The 12,555-nt window shown below is 46.7% G+C and overlaps 1 protein-coding gene and 1 long non-coding RNA gene across 2 annotated transcripts in view; one reads left to right on the top strand and one right to left on the bottom strand.

Annotated features, from left to right (window-relative positions):
- Positions 1–12,555, bottom strand: part of LOC142391563 (uncharacterized) — a 251,014-nt gene that overhangs the window by 192,924 nt on the left and 45,535 nt on the right. The window lies entirely within an intron of this gene.
- Positions 4,448–4,972, top strand: LOC142391330 (uncharacterized). The gene is made up of 3 exons (XR_012770533.1): positions 4,448–4,627; positions 4,712–4,804; positions 4,887–4,972. It is a non-coding gene; the product is annotated as an uncharacterized LOC142391330 (long non-coding RNA).

The raw sequence follows: 12,555 nt of genomic DNA, 5'->3' as shown, positions 1-12,555 counted from the left end.
CCAGCTGAATTCCCAATAAAGCTGCTCTCATTCAAGGATTTTTCTGGGGTTTTTGTCACAGTTTGAAAGTGTGACTGAAAATCAGCCCATTAAGACTACATGTCAGCTGGTGGTCACTTAAAGCATGTAATAAAATCACCATTCAAGTAACTTAAAGACAACAGGTGTACAGTGAGTTCAGCTGTACTTACATGTACCCTGAAGCCAAACTGGCAGCTGGTTCCACAGAGAGGGGCCTGATAACTGAAGGCTCTGCCTCCCATTCTGCTTTTAGAAACTCTGGGAACCACAAGTAAACCTGCAGCCTGAGAGCAAAGTGCTCTGTTGGGAACATATCCAACAATGAGATGTTCTCACTCAGGCCGCAGAGTTGCAGCGTCAGACAGACTTCAGTCAGTAACTGGATTCTGCTCCTCTGCATGTGAACAGTTATAAGGAAGGTGTTCCAGTTAATGCTCCAGTCAGGCTGTGAGCAAAGCTCAACTCAAATGTGGAGGAACTGTGCATGATACAGCCAACAGCTGCAGAGTCATCAGAATATTTGAGGAGATGACAGGACTCTGGGGTGTGCTGGAAGTCTGAGGTGTGCAGAGTTCAGTGAAGAGTGAAATGTTGAAATATTCACAATAATCTAAAGTTTTTATTCTCAGAGGTTTTCTTTTCATCCAGGTTTTTCATTCACTGCTGCCATGTTTCCTCTTTGTTTGTCACAGAAGATTGTTTATATTTTCTTCTCATTTTATCTGAAACTGTTACTGGAGCAAAATGATGAAAATAATCTTTCTCTAAGAATGTTGTTACCATTGGATGACCTTCATCTTGAGTTTCAGAGCAGTTCTCTCAGAGTTTGTGTTGTTGTGTGTGTCTGCAGCCTGTCAGGCTGTCTGATCACAGAGGAAGGCTGTGCTTCTCTGGCTGAAGCTGTGACCTCCAACCCCTCCCATCTGAGAGAGCTGGACCTGAGCTACAACCATCCAGGAGCCTCAGGAGAGAAGCTGCTGAGGGCTGCACTGAAGGATCCACACACACTCAGGTATGGAGAGGCCTGCTGCAGCCTCACAATGTCTGATAGAGGAAAAAAGAGTATGTTGGGTGGTCGATCCAGTTTGGACAGATCGCTGCTTATTAAAGGAACAGTCTGTCATTTTCAAGAGACATATTTTGGTCATCTGACCCTGATAGTAAAGATAAAGCCACCAGTGCAAACTTCAACAATCCTCTGAGCTCCACATGTCTTGATATCAGACTTACAGACAGAGCACACAGATCCCCTGTGTTTCTGACAGTCACTTAGCTTCATGTGCACGGAAAAGAAGTCACTTTAACATTTCCCAGCTGAGTCAGAAAAAAGAGCAACAGTGAAAACAATGTGAAGAATCTGAGGCAGGCTGCTGTGCAGAGGATGTTCCTGTCAGAAGCAGATCAGTCAGACTTTAGGGCAGATAGAAGGTTGCAGCTCTGGGTCAGATCAGGAGTTTTTACAGTGTTCTTCATATGTGAAGAGATGAAAAGGAGGAGACGGCTGAAAGAAGAAATTGTGACTTCCACAAAGCAGTTTTGTACGCGTCAGTGTTGATTCTGCTCATTGTAGTTTCCAGATGCTCCACTCCAGTGGATGTGTCCAGATGTTGGACTGTTCCTTTCTCAGTGAAGAACAATGTGTGTGAGAGCCATGTAATGTCCATGTTTGATGCTGAAAGAGACGGTGCTGCTCTGACCCCCCTCCTCCTTTCAGGGTGGAGCCTGCTGGAGAACGATGGCTGACACCAGGGCTGAGGAAGTGTGAGTGTGTTCTTCATCTGATTCATGACATCCAGCCATCGTCACACTGTCACATCACTCATTGATCAAAGTGAACAGATGATAGATCAATAACTGCAGCTGGACTGTGTTTGTTCTCTCCGTCAGATTCCTGTCAACTCACAATCGACACAAACACAGTGGACAGAGTCCTGAAACTGTCTGACAACAACAGGAAGGTGACATATGTGGAGGAGGTTCAGTCATATCCTGATCATCCAGACAGGTTTGATGACTGGTGTCCTCAGCTGCTGTGTAGAAATGTTCTGACTGGTCGCTGTTACTGGGAGGTCGAGTGGAGAGGAAGAGTTTATATATCAGTGAGTTACAGAGGAATCAGCAGGAGAGGAGGAGACTGTGAGTTTGGAAGGAATGATCAGTCCTGCTCTGATGGAGGTAAATACTATGTCTGGCACAATAACAAAGGAACACACCTCCTCCTCCTCCTCCTCCTCCTCCTCCTCCTCCTCCTCCTCCGTCTCTAACAGAGCAGCAGTGTATGTGGACCATCCTGCTGGAACTCTGTCCTTCTACAGAGTCTCCTCTGACACACTGATCCTCCTCCTCCTCTTCTTCCTCCTCCTCCTCCTCCTCCTCCTCCTCCTCCTCCTCCTCCTCCTCCGTCTCTAACAGAGCAGCAGTGTATGCGGACCATCCTGCTGGCTTTGGTTTCTGGTGAAATGCTTGAGCGTGAGCGTATGTGTGGTAATATGTGTCGTATGTCTCTGTGATGGCCAGGTGTACCCCGCCCATTATCTAATATAATAATATGTATCTCGCCCAATAACGGCTGGGATAGCCCCCCCACCCGCGACTGAATTAGATTAAGTGGCTATAGAAAATGGATGGATGGACATGTTTGTCATTTATAAATGTACATGTATACATTAGTATGTGTGTTCAGCCAGGTCATCTGTTTCAGTCCTGCTCAGATGGAAAGAAAATGCTCTCTTTCTTTCCAACATCAGCGATATTAATGAGCATGTTCCCTCCTCCATCTGATTGTTGCTTCAGAGTCAACATGACCAGTCTACCTGATACCAAAGCAGGATGCCTCCCAGTCCCAGACTGGCTGTTAGATGCTCAGTTACCATTTTGACGTCCATCGGGATCCCTCCCTAATATGAGATAACTCCTCAGTGAGGACATGATGGAGGAAATAAGCAGATGATGGCTGATAGGAGTCAGGAGTGAGAGTAAGACTGATGAAGTTCAATCATTTTAAAACAAATCCCAACAAAGTTACAAAATGTTAAACTCAGATGAAAATTAAATCGTATCCTGTCCTGCCCCCCCTCCTACCTGTCCTGCCCCTCCCTCCTACTTGTCCTGCCCCTCCCTCCTACCTGTCCTGCCCCTCCCTCCTACCTGTCCTGCCTCCCTCCTACCTGTCCTGCCCCTCCCTCCTACCTGTCCTGCCCCCCCTCCTACCTGTCCTGCCCCCCCCTCCTACCTGTTCTGCCCCTCCCTCCTACCTGTCCTGCCCCTCCCTCCTACCTGTCCTGCCCCCCCCCTCCTACCTGTCCTGCCCCTCCCTCCTACCTGTCCTGCCCCCCCTCCTACCTGTCCTGCCCCTCCCTCCTACCTGTCCTGCCCCTCCCTCCTACCTGTCCTGCCCCCCCCTCCTACCTGTCCTGCCCCATCAGGGTTAGAGCTCTGACTGATTCCAGGAAGCAGCTCACCTGTGTCTGTGAAGCGGAGCGTCGTCTTCCAACACTTGGTTTGGACAAACTGTGAGTTTGAACTTTGTCTTCAGTAACCTTCCTGTTTGTTTCTGCTCTGTAATGTTTGGGGAACATGTTCACTTCTTATTTCAGGTCCAGTTTGATCACTCGAAGAACTTTGAAAAAAAATCTGCATGATTATTATTTACATTGTTGTTGATTAGAAACATATTATTTATTGTTTTATTGCCAAAATAAATCACATTGTGTTTTAATTTGTGGGGATTACTGCGGTTTCTTCCACTGAAGTCAGACACAGAAACTCTCTGCTGTTTTTCTCTTAAAGACTAAAGGTAACACTCTGGATGGAGGTGTGGCTTTCTCATTGTGTAACTCAGTGAGACAGACAGGTTTTTCAAGGTTTTTAAATTCCATCAACTTGATCATAACCCACCTCCATGTTCCAGGACAGTCGGTACACGTCAGGCCAGTTTTTCTTTGTTTCTCTGTGTTCAGTTTCCTGTCTTCACTGAATAAAAATGTCTCTTTATCCCACAAACAAACTTAAATTTCAGCATGTTTTACATCTGCTTTATTGTGTCGCTGAATTAGAGCTGCAACAACACGTTATTTATCTGGAGATTAGCTGAAAATTATTGTTTCTCTTGTGACTTTTTCAAGTATCTTAGAGAGTTTTCTTTATACTTTTCTTTTGAAAATCTGTTGAAAACATCACCTGAAAAACAGGTTTTAGTGGCGTCTCTGATATAAGTTTCTCTGTATGAAGAGTCAAATTACTGGAACTGGAGTTTTTTTTTAAAGTTTTCTGGTTAATTTTGACCTTTTATTGCATGTATTCATTTAAAATATCTGTTTTATTCTATAGCATCACTTTGCTGAGAAACACATTTAATGACAATAATGATTCAACTGAAACTGATGTGAAACAGAGAATCTGAGCCAATCAGAGGAGCAGCTGATCTTTTTACATAAATGATGGAAAGGAGGATGTGAGTTGCTGTGCAGATGAATGATCTGTGTTTCCTCTGCAGAAGAAGGTAGAAAGTGTGTGTGAGCTGATGTGAGTTCAGCAGCATGGATCAGAGTGAGGACACTAAAACCTCTCTGTGTGGGGAACATGAGAGCCAGAGCAAAGCTCAGAGGTGAGGTGACCATCTCTAACTGTCCATGACTCTTCTCCATGTCCCAGCTCAGCGCTCACATCACCAAACCACCTTTATTCACAGGAAGGGACAGAGACCTGGATCCAGGAGTGGGTCCTCACAGAGCGAACTGCAGAAGGATCTCCCACTTTTCAAATTACAGGCCTCGAAAGCAGAGTAAGTTAACATCAGGTCATTGATTTAGAGGTTATTAAGTATATCATGCATGCAGGCTGAAAAAGCATTTTTTCCCCATCAGGATCCACCAGAGACCTGAACCTGAACCAGAACCTGAACCTGAACCTGAACCCAGCTGTGTGTCCTTTAAGAGCGACCGGTCGAAGGATTTCTTCATTGGTTTCAAACGGAATGTTCCATCAGCCCAGCAGTGAGTAGCTGTCAGTATTCAGTGGAGGCTGCATCATGTTTCAGATGATAACCAGTTTCCAGCTGAATTACTTGAGACTTGTTGATGTCTCTGATGAACTAATGAGCTGCATCATGTGTGTGATGTGATGTTTTAGTTCAGTCCTGCAGCTCTTTATTAAAACAAAGGGAGAATATTACTGAATATCTGTCCACTGATGTGGCTTTTTTACTAGATGCTGATTATGCAGTGAACAGGGCGGCTGATGTAGAAATATCATGTTCTCACACGTTGTGTTTAATGACGTCAGTTTAAAATTAGCTTCTGAAGCAACACCCCAATCATGCAGGTAATTGATCTGTTATTAATTATCTCCAAAGAAACCTTGTTAAAAGTAACATTGTTCCACAGCAGCCACACTGACTCTCTGACAGGCCGTCTCACTGCAGACTCAGACACTATCACTGATACTTTAGTTTGAATGAAACAAGTGTTTCTCTGTCAGGATCCTTCAGAGACTCAGACCCAGACCCAGACCCAGACCTGGACCTGGAGCTGAGCCTGAACCCAGCTGTGTGTCCATGAAGAGTGACCGGTCGATGGGTCGTCCTATTGTCTTGAAATCAGCCCAACATCCATCCCCTCAGAGGTGAGCTGAGTGTAAATGCTGTAACAGAGTAAAATGCAGCAGAGTCAGTTTGAACAGTTTTTACTCCAACATGTGTTTAATGTGAGCTCAGCTCTGCTTCATCCATTTCTATGTTCATATGTGAAGCGGTGTGTGTTGGATGTTTTCCACCAACACAGCAGTCGTCCAATAACCAGAAGGTTGGTGGTTCGGTTCCCACTCAAAAAAAGTTTGGTGAACTAACAGCTGGAGGGGTGTCCACCTCCTTGCCACAGCTGAGGTGCTCTTGAGCAAGGCAATGTACCCCCATGCTCCCCAGGTGTGTCACATCTTTTTGACAGAAGGATCTGACCAAAAATGGATGCGGCAGACTCCTTTTGGGAGCTGGTCGGTGCCCTCTTCTCCTTGGGGCTGGAGAACGACAACTGGAGGAAGTTGGAGGTGGCAAATAAAGTATTGGACTGTTTTTCTCAGAAGCCACTCCAAACGTGGGCACTGGATGTGTCCCACATCAGGGAGGAGGCACGGGGAGTACAGCATGCTGCTATGATGGCCATTTTCGGCATGGAACCAGAGAAGGTGGCAGCTCTGTACACCTCCTCCCTCGTCTCCCCGGCCACCTCATCTCCAGCGTCCCAGGACCCACCGCCTGAGCTGGCCCCAGCCACAGAGGCCGCGGGGCCCGACCTTGCCACAGCCTCAGAGCCCATGGGGCCCTGGCCCATGGACTCAAAGTTTCAAGCCCCTCCCTCCCACCCCCAGATTTTTGGGATGTCTGGAATCCATCCCTTGAGGGGGGGTCTACCCCCATCGTCGGAGGTCCGGCTGCCCGCCTGAGGGTCTCCGGCTCCACCTCTGTCATGTCTTTGGGGTTTTACCATGTTTTAGTTTCTGCTTAAGTTCTTAGTTTTCTCATGTTTTAGGTTCAGGTCTTGTTTATAGTTTTTTCCATGTCCTGCCCTGCCATCAGCCTCACGTCCCTCACCTGTGTTTTCCCCATCAGCTGCACTCTATCCCTAATCACCCTCCACATTATTTAGTTTCCAGGTTCCCTCATTGTTTTGTCAGATCCTTAACCGTCGTCCATGGTCCATGTCACAGTAAACTTGTATTTATCCATGCCAAGTCAAGTCTTTTGTTTTTTGTTCACAGTCTCGTTAAGATTTTTGATATCCGGCTAAGCCGCGATTTTTGTTAAAACCTTTTTGTGAAAATAAATCAAGTTTTGTTCTACAAGGATCTGCATCCTTTCTCCGCACACCCCCCTTTTTGACAAGGTGCTGTGATTCCAGTGTACATGGCATCTGTCTCTATGAATGTGTGACCCGCCAGATGTCCGGTGACCCTGTGTGTGTTCAACAGGTGCCAACCTGGATGGGTTAAAAGCGTAGGAGAAATTCTGTGTATGTTCCCTGTAATGTAGATAACAGTAAATCTAATCTTAATCTTCATGATTCCTCCACAGAGTGGACCAGCAGAGCTCAGAGGGTCCCAGTGGTCCGTCTGCCCAGCAGCATCAAACACAGCTGGACTCCATATTTATGGTCTGTACATGTACAACAACTACTTTCCCATCTGTTCTGCTCACAGCCATCTCCATGCTGCACTCTGTAGACCAGTGGGTTGTCAGTGTGTCCAACATGGATCTGATGTTCGGCTCCATGGTTTCAGTCTGATTGGCTCATTCATATAGTTTTCTGTTCCAGCTGCTGGAGGACAACATGCTCACTTTTGTGAAGGAGGAGCTGAAGAAGATGCAGAAGGCTCTGAGTCCAGATTACCCAGAATGCTCAGAGAGTCAGAGGGAGGGTGAGGATGAAGAGCAGAGGAGCAGCAGAGAGGCATTAGTGAAGATCACAGCTCACTTCCTGAGGAGAATGAAGCAGCAGGAGCTGGCTGACCGTCTGCAGAGCAGTAAGAGGATTTCTCTAAAGGTTTAACCTGCTGGATAAATGACACATTTACTGATGTCTCAGCACACAGAACAGCAGATGTTCAGATACTCATTCTGTACAGGGTTGAATTGTCTGTTTGCTGATGTTATTTCTTGTCTTCATTCAGAACTTTGTGGACGTAAACTTAAATGTGCTCTGAAGAAGAAGTTCCAGTGTGTGTTTGAGGGGATTCCTAAAGCAGGAAAGCCAACCCTTCTGAATCAGATCTACACAGAGCTCTACATCACAGAGGGAGGGAGCGGAGAGGTCAATGATGAACATGAGGTCAGACAGATTGAAGCAGCATCCAGGAAAGCAGGCGGAGCAGAAACATCCATCAGACAAGAAGACATCTTTAAAGGCCCACCTGGAAGAGATGAACCAATCAGAACAGTGATGACACAGGGAGTGGCTGGCATTGGGAAAACAGTCTTAACACAGAAGTTCACTCTGGACTGGGCTGAAGGCAAAGCCAACCAGGACATCCACTTCATGTTTCCATTCACTTTCAGAGAGCTGAATGTGCTGAAAGAGAGAAAGTTCAGCTTGGTGGAACTTGTTCATCACTTCTTTACTGAGACCAAAGCAGCAGGAATCTGCAGCTTTGAACAGTTCCAGGTTGTGTTCATCTTTGACGGTCTGGATGAGTGTCGACTTCCTCTGGACTTCCACAGCAAGGAGCCCCTGACTGATGCTACAGAGCCCACCTCAGTGGATGTGCTGCTGACAAACCTCATCAGGGGGAAGCTGCTTCCCTCTGCTCGCCTCTGGATAACAACACGACCTGCAGCAGCCAATCAGATCCCTCCTGACTGTGTTGGCATGGTGACAGAGGTCAGAGGGTTCACTGACCTACAGAAGGAGGAGTACTTCAGGAAGAGATTCAGAGATGAGGAGCAGGCCAGCAGGATCATCTCCCACATCCAGACATCCCGAAGCCTCCACATCATGTGCCACATCCCAGTCTTCTGCTGGATCACTGCTACAGTTCTGGAGGATGTGTTGGAAACCAGAGAGAGAGCAGAGCTGCCCAGCACCCTGACTGAGATGTACATCCACTTCCTGGTGGTTCAGGCCAAAGTGAAGAAGCTCAAGTATGATGGAGGAGCTGAGACAGATCCACACTGGAGTCCAGAGAGCAGGAAGATGATTGAGTCTCTGGGAAAACTGGCTTTTGAGCAGCTGCAGAAAGGAAACCTGATCTTCTATGAATCAGACCTGACAGAGTGTGGCATCGATATCTCAGCAGCCTCAGTGTACTCAGGAGTGTTCACACAGATCTTTAGAGAGGAGAGAGGGCTGTACCAGGAGAAGGTGTTCTGCTTCATCCATCTGAGTGTTCAGGAGTTTCTGGCTGCTCTTCATGTGCATCTGACCTTCATCAACTCTGGACTCAACCTGATGGGAAAAGATGAAGAAGAAACAACCTCTGTGTGGTCAACAATATTTAACAAAAATAATCCTGAACATCTCCATCAGAGTGCTGTGAACAAGGCCTTAGAGAGTCCAAATGGACACCTGGACCTGTTCCTCCGCTTCCTCCTGGGTCTTTCCCTGCAGACCAATCAGAGGCTCCTACGAGGCCTGCTGACACAGACAGGAAGTAGCTCACAGACCAATCAGGAAACAGTTGATTACATCAAGAAGAAGATCAGTGAGGATCTGTCTGCAGAGAGAAGCATCAATCTGTTCCACTGTCTGAATGAACTGAATGATCGTTCTCTGGTGGAGGAGATCCAACAGGCCCTGAGTTCAGGAAGTCTCTCCACAGATAAACTGTCTCCTGCTCAGTGGTCAGCTCTGGTCTTCATCTTACTGTCATCAGGAAAACATCTGGATGAGTTTGACCTGAAGAAGTACTCTGCTTCAGAGAAGGCTCTTCTGAGGCTGCTGCCAGTGGTCAAAGCCTCCAACAAAGCTCTGTGAGTACAAACACAGATATATTTCTTTATAAATACATTGTTGACTTATTAACTGGAGAAAAACAGCAGAATCAGCGTTAAACTCAGTTTAACCAGCTGAGCTGGGCGAGATAACACTTTGGTGCTGGAGAAACAGCTGACTGTTAGTCTGAGAAGATGCTTTGCTCACATGGTGTTCTTTGCTGAGCTGATCTGATCACAGGATGAGCCAATAACAGCAGCAGATACATCTTTTAGTTTCTCCATCTACTGAGCTAAGACGGCACATGTAGACATCTTCCATCACACTTTAATGTCTTTAACAAATAAACAGAAACAAACAGGGAAACAGAATTCTTCCACTTATCAAATATGAATGTAGTTTGATTGATTAATAGATCAAGTTATTTCCTTCCATCTCATTCCCTCCTCAGCCTGAGTGGCTGTAACCTCTCAGAGAGAAGCTGTGCAGCTCTGTCCTCAGCTCTCAGCTCCCAGTCCTCCAGCCTGACAGAACTGGGCCTGAGTAACAACAACCTGCAGGATTCAGGAGTGAAGCAGCTTTCTGATGGACTGAAGAGTCCAAACTGCAGACTGGAATCTCTCAGGTAAGGATTCATGAACTTTCCAGGTGAGAGCTCATATAATTCTGGGTTATTAGATGAAAAAGCAGCTTCCAGGTACCTTGATCAATGAAACAGGTTGATCTGTTCTGCCCTTTGATTATCTGGCTTAAATAACTCTTAAAACTCTGATAATGAAATATAACACACACAGTTTAAAGAAAAATGCTAAAGTGCTCTTTTACTTTAACTCCTTTCCATTCCTGTAGATTTGTCCTAAAACACAGATCCATCACATACCCAAAGTAAACTACTTTACAGAAATATGAGCAGTTTTTTCCTTTAAAATAGTGCATAAAACCTTTAAATGTGAGCACACTGCACTGGGGCAAAGGGATGATATTTGGTTGGTTATTTGGTTTGAGGTGAACCTCCTTTGTGAAGGCGACTGTGAATTAGACAGATGTGTGGCGACAAAGCCACATCATCCTTTAGTGAATCAGAAGCTGAATTTATTTCCCAAACAGACAGAATCCTTCTAAGTGTTAATGGAAGTAAATAAGACATGTTTGAACTCATTGGAAAGTGTGATTTTTATAAATAGATGCCTTTAGGTGACTACAATCTGGATCTCCAAGTCCCAGCTCCTCACCAAGTCTGACTCTAACTTTTTAATATGGCACAAAAAATAATATTTTACAGCTAGAAGCTCTTGAAAAACAGCTCCACACAGACAGCTGCATGTCTTCACTCTGAACTGAAGTGTGGTTCTATTTCATCCCTACTGACCGCCAGAGGGCGGTGCTGAAAGCACTGAATGTCCCTTCGCGCATGCGCCGTTCGAGTAGTAATACCAACAGAGTCACACCTGTGACATGTCGGATGATCAATCAGAGGCTATATAGCCTGACGTCATCCGTCACTCTGTTCCTTTTTCTTCTCGCGTGCGGTTCGCTTGCATAGCATCAACCTTTCTTGGTCATTTCACCGTCATTTGACGCCCCATTTGCCTGTTGGCTGGAGCAGCGATATTTCGCCCTCCTAGGGGCTGCGACGGGTTGATCCTTGACCGATCTGTGTGCTGGGGATGGTCGCGTTTGCGCCCCCCCCCCCCCTCCTGACTCACAGCTTCAGGTTGGTGGTATGATACGCACACTTCAGCTTGGCTACTTAAGCTTAGCCTCTCCGGCTGTTGTTGCACTTTGATTTGTAACGGTAGCGCCTTAACCTACCGCTTTTTCAGTTCTGAACTGAGCTATTGCTTTAATCGGTCTCTCTCGATATTAAACAGCTGATTGTTTGGCTCTGAACTGAGCTATTGCTTTAATCGGTTTGGTGGCGTTTCGCCCCCCCCCTCTCCCGATATTACACAGCTGATTGTTTAGCTCTGAACTGAGCTATTGCTTTAATCGGTTATGGTGGCGTTTCGCCCCCCCCCCCCCCCCCCCCCCCCCCTCTCTTGATATTACACAGCTGATTGTTTAGCTCTGAATGGAGCTACCTGCGGTGGCATCTGAGCTTTGTTTGCTTTAATCTGTCACGGTGGCGTCTCGCCCCCTCTCTCCTGATATTAAACAGCTGATTGTTTAGTTCCCTAAACTGAGCTACCTGCGGTAGCATCTAAGTTTGATTTCTTTATTTGGTGACGGTGGCGTCTCGCCCCCTCTCCCAATTTTAGCCAACCGCTTATCCGGTGTTGGAGTGAGCTACCTATGGTAGCATCTGAGTTTTCTTGCCTTAATCGGTGACGGTAGCGTTTTTGCCCCCTCTCCCGGTTTCAGCTGACGTCTCACTCTATTTTTGCGCTGAGCTCTAATTGGTGAAGGTAGCATCTCGCCCCCTCTCCCAATTTTAGCCAGCTGATTATTCAATTTTGAATCGAGCTACCTGTGGTAGCATCTGAGTTTTGATTGCTTTATATGGTGACAGTGGCGTCTCGCCTCTCTCCCAATTTTAGCCAACCGCTTACCCGGTTTTGGAGTGAGCTACCTATGGTAGCATCGGAGTTTTCTTGCCTTCATCGGTGACGGCAGCGTTTTTGCCCCCTCTCCCGATTTTAGCTAATATCTTACTATTTTGCGCTGAGCTTTAATTGGTGACTGCTGCGTTTTCGTCCCCTCTCCCGATTTTAGCTAATATCTCATTATTTTGTGCTGAGCTTTAATTGGTGACAGCAGCGTTTTCGCCCCCTCTCCCAGTTTCTGGGTTGTCGTCCTGTATTCTGGACGTACCTGACAGTGTCAGCTCCTCTGTTCTTTCTGCCTGCGGTTGGACTCGGGTCAGTTTCGAACATGGATGGCTCCCACTGTTGTGTGGATTGTGGTAACGTGCTTCAGGCAGATGATGGCGACCTGTGCCCTGCCTGCCTTTGACATGATCACCTGGTGGGGACCCTATCAGAGAATTCCTGCATGAACTGTGGTTACATGCCCCGTGCTGTGTGGGTGACTCTGCTGGCCCGATTGCGCCCCGAGGTTGGCAATGACCTTCCACCTTCTGGGAAGGTGACCCTCCCTAGGCGCTCGAAGTGTCGGA

Source organism: Odontesthes bonariensis, chromosome 11, assembly GCF_027942865.1.
Source record: "Odontesthes bonariensis isolate fOdoBon6 chromosome 11, fOdoBon6.hap1, whole genome shotgun sequence".
Lineage (NCBI taxonomy): Eukaryota > Metazoa > Chordata > Actinopteri > Atheriniformes > Atherinopsidae > Odontesthes > Odontesthes bonariensis.
This window is presented reverse-complemented; position numbering and strand designations above follow the sequence as displayed.